Genomic DNA, 12,463 nt, shown 5'->3' on the forward strand with positions numbered 1-12,463 from the left:
AACATGAATAGCATAAAGAGAACATGTGAATGGTAGCCAAAGAACATGTAAGAACGTGTAATTGTGCAGAAAACATGTAAGAACATTCTGAAAACATGGAGAGAACATACAAAGTATGCAAAGAACGTGCTGTGAACATTCGTAGAACATGGAAAGAACTTACAAATATGGAATGAACATTTGAGAATATTTGAGAACATGGAGTACATGTAACAAGAAGTACAGAGAACATGTCAGAATATGCAAAGGACGGAGGAAACATGTAAAAACGTGTAACACGATATGCTGGAGATGATGTTAGAACATAACATAGTGTTATGTTACATGTTCCAACACTATGTGTAGTGTTACAACATGCCTAGAATATATAAAAAACATGTAATAACATATCCCGAGTACAGAGAAGTTGCGTATTTACACTTGAGTACTGACAAAATACAGTAAGAAGGTAATCTGTGCGATGCTTGATAATAGCTGTTTGTACAGGAAGCATTGTTCCACGAGACGAGAGAGAGAGAGAGAGAGATGTAGAATGGGAAAATTGGAGAGAGAAAAGAGAGAGATAATTATTTCATATGGCACAGGTGGAAATGAGAGGGTGAAGAAGGGGAGGGGGGTGTTTAGATGCCGGGGAGTAGAGAGGGTGCGCGGGAGGAGATATGGGAGCTGTGGGGGTGAGGGAGGCGATAAGGTGTAGGCACATGGAGCAGGGAGGGTGGGGTAGTGGGAGAGGAGTGGAGAGGGGGGGGTAGTGGGAGAGGAGTGGAGCAGGGAGGTAGTGCGAGAGGAGTGGAGAACGGGGGGTAGGGGGAGAGGAGTGGAGCAGGGGGTAGTGGGAGAGGAGTGGAGCAGGGGGGGTAAGGAGACTGGTGGCACGCACAAATGTGGAGATAGGGTTTGTTATCGGAACATAAGTGTTACCTGACTGTAGCCCAACCTGTGTGTTTATTTACACACATGTACACATACACACACACACACACACACACACACATGTACGTATATTGAATGAGAGGTCATGACTCGTGTTAAGGTACAAGTCTCAGTGGAGAGATAGCGACACCAGACTTATGGAAGAGTATGCACGTTGATCTGTGAAACATGTTTACTTTGATAAACGCGATGGATGGGAGCTAAATCACTTGTTCAGGAAAAACAATGTTTTGGTGAACATTGAATTAAGGTTGAAGAGCTAGAGCTCAGTAACTACTTTACGCCACCCAACGTCATCTTCATCTTTCATCAAGAGGACTCCAAGTGAGTCTACACATTCTAACCTCCCAAACCCCTCAACTTTTTCCTTCGACCCCCCCCCCCCCTCCTTCCCTTCCATCCTACTTGGATGGAACTTGACCCACACACCTTCCCCTTTGACATCACCCCCCCCCCCCACCTCCACCTCCACCTTCTCTCGTCAGCTTTAATTACTTCTCTCCATGTGTTCGATGACGTGTATTTCCCTCCTATATGTTACATAGATCTATCTCAGAAATATACCTCAGCAATATATCCGTTTTAAATTTGAAGGATTTGTACTATTAGTTACGAACTTACAAGAAAGAACTACGGCAGAGGACCAGAGCTGAAACTCGGTAAATATTTCGTTATACTTAATGTGACAGAAATAACTATATTTTAAATCTCGGGGAAATTGAACAGTTAATAGCGAAAATACAAAAGTGAACTAAGTCGGGGGACAAGAGCCTAAACTAGGTAACTAACTCTTTCTTGTTTACTACTTCTGAAATAAGTACCTTTTAAATCTTCTGAAAATCACGTTGATAGTAAGGAAACTACACCTGTAAACGTTAGGAGGCAAGTCCAAGAACTAAAGTCAGACACATCTAATTACTTCAGACACTCCTAATTAACATATCTTCCGAAGGTAGACTTGATACGACCACGATTTCAGTCTTGAAACGATGACAGCTTAGCTTTAAATTTTCCTCGTGACCAGGGAGCCAGATTCACGAAGCAGTTACACAAGTACTTACGAACGTGTACATCTTCCCTCAATCTTTGACGGCTTTAGTTACATTTATTAAACAGTTTACAATCATGGAAACTTCCCAATCAACTGTTGTTATTGTTATAAACAGCCTCCTGGTTCTTCCGAACTCATTAACTGTTTAATAATTGTAAACAAAGCTACCAAAGATTGAGAGAAGATGTACAAGTTTGTACGTGCTTGCGTAACTTCTTCGTGAATCTAACTCCAGGCCATTGGAACATTGATCCCCGGAATTAAAGTCAGCCATGTTAAAATGCATGATAAACCCCTAGTTAACTTATATCTGAAAATGGTCCACCTCTGACTTTAATATCACTCATAAATGGGGTGCAACTTAGCGTGTATATTTTCTCCATAATAATTCCTTAAGACCGCATCGGGAACATTTTCTCCATAAGAATTCCTTAACACCACAGCGGGAATATTTTCTACATAAGAATTCCTTAAGACCAGAAGGAAACTTTTCCAAAACCAAAAAGTTCCCGCTACGGTGTCATGCCTTTTACTTCAATCCCCTCTCTCACATTCACCTGGGCCATCAGGAGACTCCAGGCAAATCTACCCTCTTCCTCACCTTCACTTGGCTGTTCAGGAGGACTCCAGGTGAGTTTACGCCACCCAACGTCACCTTCATCTTTCATCAAGAGGACTCCAAGTGAGTCTATGGCATTCTCCCCTCCCACCTCCAAAACTTGTTCCATCGACCCCCTCCCATCACCTTTCCACCCTTCACCCCCTACCTACACCCCCATCCCTTCGACAACACCCCCCCCCCTCCACGTACTGTCTTCCATCGTCAGTTTTAATTCTTTCAGGCTGTGTTCGATGACGCGAATTTCCCCTTTTGGGGTTTTATTAGTATCCTTGCTCCTATATGTTGGCTTACACTGGAAGATGTGTTATGGTAGTTGGTGTCCTCGCGGGGAGCCTCGAGGCCTTCTCGTCTTATCAAATGACAGAAGATGGTCTATATCTTCTGTACTCTATACGGGATACGTACTCGGGATACGTCTCCCGTGGTACACTTGAGCCACACAGCCTTATCCCCTTCGGTTTATGTTATTTTCTATGTTGCTGAGTCAGTCGAGCACTATAACCCTAACTCATAGATACACAGTTTATTCATAATGCTAAAATGCTTTCACTCTGATGACAAGATAAATCATTTATCAAACCCTTTATTTGTTAAAAATATGTACTCATCTAATTGTACTCACCTAATTGTGCTTGCGGGGGTTGAGCTTTGGCTCTTTGGTCCCGCCTCTCAACCGTCAATCAACTGGTGTACAGATTCCTGAGCCTACTGGGCTCTATCATATCTACATTAAAAGCTGAGTATGGAGTCAGCCTCCACCACATCACTGCCTAATGCATTCCACCTGTTAACTACTCTGACACTGAAAAAGTTCTTTCTAACGTCTCTGTGGCTCATTTGGGTACTCAGTTTCCACCGGTGTCCCCTTGTTCACGTACCGCCAGTGTTGAATAGTTTATCCTTGTCTTCCCTGTCAAGTTCCTGAATTGGTGAGTGTGTGTGTGTGTGTGTGTGTGTGTGTGTGTGTGTGTGTGTGTGTGTGCGTGTGTGCATGTGTGTGTGTGTGTGTGTGTGTGTGTGTGTGCGTGTGTGTGTGTGTGTGAGTGTGTGTGTGTGTTATATCTGTAACAGGTTCGGAGCTTAGAGATTATAAAGCAACACAAAAGTTGGAATTTCTCATTTATAAACTGTCATATATTTTTTAAACATTTTATGCAGAACACTAAAATATTTTCTGCGGGCTACAGGAGGGACCCTGCTGTAGCCCGCTTCGTGGAACATTATCAACCCGATCATTGCGTTAACACATGACGTAAAATTTGCAGAATATCTACCTGCATGTAGATTATCGGTTCTTTTTCTACTGGGCAACTGTTAACCTGTAATTCAAAGCTATGACTCCTTGGTTTCATTAGTGAGTTTGCAACATCGGTGGATATTCGAGTGTTGAATATGACTCTGTGACAGTGAGGTAGGAGTGTAAAGGTGAGGCAGCATCTTCGAATGTGTCTCTCAAGTCATGGCGCCCCGGGTGGGCAGCTCATCCTTCTCCATATAAGGAGCAAATTGGTGCCACAAGCACACTATCCACCCGCGGCTCAGCAAGGTGACAGGCAAGACAATCTAAGACAAATATTTAAGCACAGTCTAGACGACCCGATTCCTCTTTGAAAATGCATTGCAATGTCCTCTTGTAGGAAAACACATTGTCCCAGGGAGAATTGTGTTATGGATTGCACTAAAACCTTGCAAAGAGGATTTCCTTCCCCCGGGAGGTAGTGAACCCAACTCCACACAAACAAAGGCAAAACTGTTTTAAATATTTTATTTTAGTCGGGTCACAAGAGGAAGTTCTCCAGGGTTCGAGCCCAGGTCCAGGCGCACCCCTGACACTTGTGGGGGGTGGGGGGTGGGGGTGGGGGTTGGCAAGGAAGGTACAGTGGGGGATTGTTGGGGTGAGGAAATAAAGAGTGGGATTGTAGGGGTGAGGGATAATAAAGGCCGTGATTGTAGAGGTGAGGGTAAGAAAAGATTGGTTTAAAGGGGTGAGGGTAATAAACGGAGGGATTGTAGGGATGAATGAATAAATAAAGGAAAGATTTGTAAGAGCGAGGAAATAAAGGCCTGGACTGTAGGGGTGAAGATAATAAAGAGCGGTTGGGGGGGGGGGAAGTTAGAAAAAAAAGGAAGGATTGTAGGGAAAGAATAATAAAGATGAGATTATACATGTGAGAATAATAAAGGTATAATTGTAGGGGTAGGGGTGATTGTAGGGTTAAGGATAATAAAGGGCAGGATTGTAGGGGTGAGGTAATAAAACTCAGGGATACATATCGTTAGAGTAGGTTAGACGAGCCTTGACGTTCCCCCGTCAATTATCCAATGACAAACTAATGCAAAATTTCCAAAAATAAATATAGTTGCTCTCAACTCAGCATCAGTCAATCACTTCATGAATAACAAAATATATCAGGGTCACGCTGTCAAACAAATGTACAGGTTATATTTTACACCATCAGTTTTATCTTTTGTTTTACAGTGAAACAACTCGCTTCACTGTAGGGAGGTGTTGTGTAGCTGTGACATAACCTGCCTGTGATGGTCTTACTGTGTACTGTGTGTCTGGCTACTGTTGTTGGGGCCTCGTTGGTATGGTGGTACTACTGTGATCACCACTGTGGCCGCTACTGTGTCCACCACTTTTTTTTAAGGGAAATTCCTGCGCGGGCCCTAAGCCTCTGGCTGGCCCACTATGTGTTGCTTGTTTCTGTTTTACTTGGGCGGAGTATGAGTATTTATGACTCGTATGGTCGCTTCAGTAAGATTTTGTCCCACGTGTTTAACAACTTGTTCTGCTCTGTTGAATATAAGTTAAAATCTTAATGGGTTTGTAACTGTGCATTGTGTTAGATAATGTTCCAATGGTCTGTCGGGCATTTCTCCACAGTGCTGACATTTCCTCTCATCTTCCGGAACCTGTAAGCCTATTTCCCATGCACATGGGTATCCAAGCCTGATGCGATGTAAGTGTACTTCTGTTGTCCTACTGCTCCCTTTCATCAAACTAAGTGGTTCGTAGTTGGTTGAATTCTTGTACCAACCCGCAGATCCTGATGTTGCAACTGCTGTGTTGTGGTCATTGTACATCATCCGCATTGCTCTATTTCTAATTACTTTCTTAATCTGTGATAAACTCTGTGGTATATAAATGTCTATATTTCTTTGCTTTGTTGCAAGTTTTGCAGCTTTGTCTGCAATTTTCCTGAATTGCTGGTTTGGGGTTCCCCACTCCCGTCTGGGATTGCTGGGTTGGAGACTGGTGTTCCCTAGCTCCCTGCCTTCTCCCTGTACATTTTCCTTGCATCTGCTGCCTACATTATCTCATCCCTGGTCATGTCCCTCAGAGGGAATACCTTTCTGTATTCCCTCAGATATTGCAGTTTGCTCTTCTTTACTACAATGTCTTCTTTGATGGCCCCGTTCCTGAAAACTATCTTTATCAATCGATTTTTGTCTTTGTTGTACTGACCGAGCTGGAAAACCCTTCTCTATGCATTGCCCAACCCCTTCCATTTGTATCTCTTTCAGTATCCCTTACACTGCAGTTTTGCCCTTAGCCCTCCACTCTTCCTGCCTGGAACCTTCTTGTTCCTTAATATCTACCACGACTACAGCTTTTTTCCTTTCCATTAGCAGACTCGAGCATTTTACTGCCTCTTGTGAAGTTACTGCTTTCATTGCAACTTCCTTGACTGTGGACATGGCTTCTGGGATCTTCCTCAGCATTCCAGCAAAGGTGGCACCCATTGTAGAGGTCCCTGCCATTGATATATCCCCTGCTACATGGGGGTTGGTTGCCTGGGCCTGAGTCAGAGGAGGGCATGTTTTGAGGGTTTTTATCCCCTTTGCTGCATTTAGTTCCATCTATAGTTTAATTAGGGTTTCGATCATGTCTTTCAATTCCCAACAAGTTCCCTCCTTGCTTGAGCGATCATCTCTATGTGTATCTCTCCCTGTCCCTCTCCTCCACCTGTGCTCTGTTGTCCTACCATCATGCTTGATCCCTTTGTGGTATGTTGGGTTAGTGTTAGACTACAAGGATCAGAGAGTTGAAGGTAGAGTGTGTGTGTGTGTGTGTGTGTGTGTGTGTGTGTGTGTGTGTGTGTGTGTGTGTGTGTGTGTGTGTGTGTGTGTGTGTGTGTGTGTGTGTGTGTGTTGGGTATGTGGCTTAAGGAGGTAGGGAGGGAGGGAGGGAGACAGGGAGAGAGAAAAGGAGGGAGGGAGAAGGAGACAGTGGGAGAAAGAGAGGGAGGAGAGAGTTAGAGATGGGAGAGAGAGGGAGAGACAGGGGAGGGATATGTTTATGTGTGCGTGTATGTGCATAGGGGAAGGAGAAGGGGGCGGGTAAAGTGCAGGGGCAAGAGTGGGTAGGGGTGGTCGCTGGTCACCCATCACATAGGTGTCAAAAACTTCCTACCCAGAATTAGCCACATGATATTTTTAAAGATATGTGATATATTGACAAAAATATATATTTTATCTCCCTCCGTGCACCAGATAGATGAGTTAGAAAGCGGTACCCACCAGCCCAGACTTCCCGCTCGGCACAGACTAGGCCAGTAATAGATAACCGTCCTTATGACGAGGGTCGTCGAAAATCCTGTCCGGGAACTCAGAATCCCACGTGGTGGTGGTTGCAGTTGTGTTTCTCTGTCCACTCAGTGTCAGTCAGTGTGGAACACTTTCTACACGTTGCCACACTTTGCGAGACCAATCACACTGGGTGCTCCAGTACCACTACACAAACACTGTTCTCTGTTATACAGCGCCAGACACTACATACAAGTAACTGGTGTTATGGCACCAGTGTTGCCATAAGAAACCGTTCTTTTTATGGTTTTTATTCATTGTTCTATATTTTTATTATTTTTTATTTTTTTGTTCTTCCGACATGAGTACACCCAAATCCTTTACATTGACTATTCGTTCAATGGTATGATTCGACTCTCTTTTGTACTTAGTTTCCGTTTTTATATTTTTCTCTTTTTTTCTGTATCACAGGAGCTGGAACTTATTTTCGTTAAACACCATATCATTTTCTGTAGCCCATAAAAAGACCTGATTTACATCTGATTGGAGGTTTGCCTCTATGTTGTCTACTCTCATAAAAATCCTACTGTCATCTGCAAAGGATGATACAGTGCTATAGATTGTGTCCTTATCTATGTCCGATATGAGGATGAGAAAAAGTACTGGAGCAAGCACAGTACCCTGGGGGACTGAGCTCTTCACGGTTGATGGGCCGGATTTTATTTTGTTGGCTATTACACATTGGGTTCTGATAGTCAAGAAATTATAGATCCATCTGCCTATTTTCCGGTAATCCCTTTTGAACGCATTTTATGTGCAATAACACCATGGTCACATTTATCAAAAGCTTTTGCGAAATCTGTGTAAATTAAATCAGAGTTTTCTTTGTCTTCCGTGACATCTAGAGCCATGTCATAGTGGTCCAGCAACTGTGACAGGCAAGAGCGCCCTGTTCTGAAACAGTGGTTGACCACTTTGTCAACCACTGAGTCCACCACTGTGTCGACCAGTGTCAACCACTGTGTCCAGTACCAATGTTAACCACTATGTCCACCACTATGTACACCGCAATGTCCACCACAGTGTCCACCACAGTGACCACCACAGTGACCACCACAGTGTCCACCACAGTGACCACCACAGTGACCACCACAGTGTCCACCACAGTGTCCACCACAGTGTCCACCACAGTGTCCACCACAGTGTCCACCACAGTGTCCACCACAGTGACCACCACAGTGTCCACCACAGTGTCCACCACAGTGTCCACCACTATGTACACCACAGTGACCACCACAGTGACCACCACAGTGTCCACCACAGTGTCCACCACAGTGTCCACCACAGTGACCACCACAGTGTCCACCACAGTGTCCACCACAGTATCCAGGCTCGGTTGTGAACACTGAATGCAAACAGGTATTCAGTATACCTCGCAAATATCCTTATTGTTTTCTATATATGTCCCATCCGTTGTCCATAATCTTGCTGGCCCCCATGATGGTACAGGTGGGGTGGCTGGCCCCCATGATGGTACAGGTGAGGTGGCTGGCCCCCATGATGGTACAGGTGAGGTGGCTGGCCCCCATGATGGTACAGGAGGGGTGGCTGGCCCCCATGATGGTACAGGTGGGGTGGCTGGCCCCCATGATGGTACAGGTGGGGTGGCTGGCCCCCATGATGGTACAGGAGGGGTGGCTGGCCCCCATGATGGTACAGGTGAGGTGGCTGGCCCCCATGATGGTACAGGAGGGGTGGCTGGCCCCCATGATGGTACAGGTGGGGTGGCTGGCCCCCATGATGGTACAGGTGGGGTGGCTGGCCCCCATGATGGTACAGGTGGGGTGGCTGGCCCCCATGATGGTACAGGTGGGGTGGCTGGCCCCCATGATGGTACAGGAGGGGTGGCTGGCCCCCATGATGGTACAGGTGAGGTGGCTGGCCCCCATGATGGTACAGGTGGGGTGGCTGGCCCCCATGATGGTACAGGAGGGGTGGCTGGCCCCCATGATGGTACAGGTGGGGTGGCTGGCCCCCATGATGGTACAGGAGGGGTGGCTGGCCCCCATGATGGTACAGGTGGGGTGGCTGGCCCCCATGATGGTACAGGTGGGGTGGCTGGCCCCCATGATGGTACAGGAGGGGTGGCTGGCCCCCATGATGGTACAGGTGGGGTGGCTGGCCCCCATGTTGGTACAGGTGGGGTGGCTGGCCCCCATGATGGTACAGGTGGGGTGGCTGGCCCCCATGATGATACAGGTGAGGTGGCTGGCCCCCATGATGGTACAGGTGGGGTGGCTGGCCCCCATGATGGTACAGGTGGGGTGGCTAGCCCCCATGATGGTACAGGTGGGGTGGCTGGCCCCCATGATGGTACAGGTGGGGTGGCTGGCCCCCATGATGGTACAGGTGGGGTGGCTAGCCCCCATGATGGTACAGGAGGGGTGGCTGGCCCCCATGATGGTACAGGTGGGGTGGCTGGCCCCCATGATGGTACAGGTGGGGTGGCTGGCCCCCATGATGGTACAGGTGGGGTGGCTGGCCCCCATGATGGTACAGGTGGGGTGGCTGGCCCCCATGATGGTACAGGTGGGGTGGCTAGCCCCCATGATGGTACAGGTGGGGTGGCTAGCCCCCATGATGGTACAGGAGGGGTGGCTGGCCCCCATGATGGTACAGGTGGGGTGGCTGGCCCCCATGATGGTACAGGAGGGGTGGCTGGCCCCCATGATGGTACAGGTGGGGTGGCTGGCCCCCATGATGGTACAGGAGGGGTGGCTGTCCACCATGATGGTACAGGTGGGGTGGCTGGCCCCCATGATGGTACAGGTGGGGTGGCTGGCCCCCATGATGGTACAGGTGGGGTGGCTGGCCCCATGATGGTACAGGTGGGGTGGCTGGCCCCCATGATGGTACAGGTGGGGTGGCTGGCCCCATGATGGTACAGGGGGGGTGGCTGGCCCCCATGATGGTACAGGGGGGGTGGCTGTCCACCAGGGGTTGTGCTTGTGTTATACAGATTATGAGCTGCTAAGCTCTACAAGGTTGTTTACCACAATAATAAACTCGGGTTGTGAAGTTTCCAAACTCGTCAACAATAAAATAAATACAAAGAATACCCTTATGACGAAGTAAAGATGTACTGGTCTCGTATGTGACAGCGCACGTATTTGTCGAGCCCCTGATGTGCCCGGGCACGGCAGGGCTCCTCCGCGTGTAGTAATGCTCTAGCCAGCCCCTGGGCTGTCCTGGCCCTCTGCATTACGGGAAATGTTGATGTTTATATTCGCACAGAATTTTAATATTGGCTCCTGAAATGTTAACATTTGTAAATGCTGTGATTTTTCTGGAATGTTTCCTGGGGAAAAACGTAAGTATTAAGAGATGTTTATAGAGGGCTATCCGGCCCCCCGGTGCAGCTTCGGTAATGGGACCTCCCTATGCATTTTTTGCTTAAAGTGGCCACCCATGTTAGATTATTTGCATACACAGAGCCGTCGGCGCCAGGAAAGATTTCATGTCAGATATTCACAACTGCGGACGGACGCGCTCGGGGGCAAATGCTCACCAAACATTATATATATTTTTGTAACTCTTCAATCATTACCTAATGAGTTCCTGGCTATTATGATTTACCTTTTATACCCATCAACACCATCGGCTGCCACCACCTGCACATTCTACACCCATGGCTGCCACCACCTGCACATTCTACACCCATGGCTGCCACCACCTGCACATTTTACACCCACGGCTGCCACCACCTGCACATTCTACACCCACGGCTGCCACCACCTGCACATTCTACACCCATGGCTGCCACCACCTGCACATTTTACACCCACGGCTGCCACCACCTGCACATTCTACACCCACGGCTGCCACCACCTGCACATTCTACACCCACGGCTGCCACCACCTGCACATTCTACACCCACGGCTGCCACCACCTGCACATTCTACACCCACGGCTGCCACCACCTGCACATTCTACACCCACGGCTGCCACCACCTGCACATTCTACACCCACGGCTGCCACCACCTGCACATTCTACACCCCCGGCTGCCAACACTTACACAGTCAACACCTGGCTTAAATTCCCTGCACCCAAAGTACTAACCCCAAGCACAGCAAGATAAATGAGTTGTGTTAGTAAATTAAATTTACTAACAATATTAATTTCTAGTGCGGAAGCGCCAAAAGTTTCCTAGTATGGATGGTTGGCTGTTGTGTCAGCCGCCACTGCTCACACCGTGACGATCTATTGATCTAAATCTTATTAAAAGCAGTCGACAATTTGATTTCATTTGTTATTTAGAGTGGAAATTATTTAAATTTAACAAGAATTAAAGTGTACTTCCATCCCAAGGTGAAGTTCCACTTCCTTAACATGTTGATTCACGGACAAAATAATAATCACGTCACGTATTCACCATTTCTTAAATGTGCTGTGGTCACGCAAAACCTTTCGATCCAGTGTTATAAACAATGGAAAATTGTTTTCTGGAATTTGACGTAAAATATTAGGACGTAAATTGACGTTAATATCGTCTCGTTAGTGAACGAGATAAATTGAATTGCGTGAGTAATTTCCTGGACGTTCACCACGAGAGGGAGGAGGACGCGTCACCACAACACGACCTCCATCTGATCCCTGCTGAAGCAACCCTATTACCATCGTCCTATATCGGGGTCATCCTCCGTCTCACGACTCCCAGACTTTGCTGCCAGCTTCACACGACAAGGCAGATTGTGGCCGGTCAGTTATTAACATTCTATTGGGATTTATGGCCAATAAATCCTGTATTAGCATTACCGGCCGTTATGCCGTGGGAGATCTTAAACATCCAGACTAAGTTTAGGTCTTAACAAGAAGTTATTCTACTCATTTGAGATTAACTGGGAAAATATTAGCACTGCAGGAGTATGTTTTCCGTAGATTGGAGAGAAGCAACCGGGAGCCAGCCGCCTCAACTTACGGGTTTCACATGGGCTTGACACCCCAACCAAGAGGCGATAAATATGACTAACTCCCGAGAAGTTCCTCTGACGTTTCATACGCAAACTACTCGGCAGCTAAGCCCATCAAACTTATTCACTAATAATTGTAGTTAGTCCACTAACTTTACAGAGATTTTTTAATTACTATGATTTACTAAACCCAAGATATCATAACTTTATTAGGTAGGTTTAGCATTGTAAATTTACCCCCCAAATTGTGTAAGTGGTGGCACCTAGCAGGTATATAAATCAATCATACAGTTCACTCTTTACAGTCCAGTCAATTATAACTGATCTTAACATCAATAATCACCTGCTGGGAAA

General features: G+C 46.9%; 1 protein-coding gene across 1 annotated transcript in view; it reads left to right on the top strand.

The window, feature by feature from the left end:
* LOC123745457 (hemicentin-2) overlaps positions 1–12,463 on the top strand; it is a 209,460-nt gene that overhangs the window by 141,459 nt on the left and 55,538 nt on the right. The window lies entirely within an intron of this gene.

This window comes from Procambarus clarkii, chromosome 1, assembly GCF_040958095.1.
Source record: "Procambarus clarkii isolate CNS0578487 chromosome 1, FALCON_Pclarkii_2.0, whole genome shotgun sequence".
Taxonomy (NCBI): Eukaryota; Metazoa; Arthropoda; class Malacostraca; order Decapoda; family Cambaridae; genus Procambarus; species Procambarus clarkii.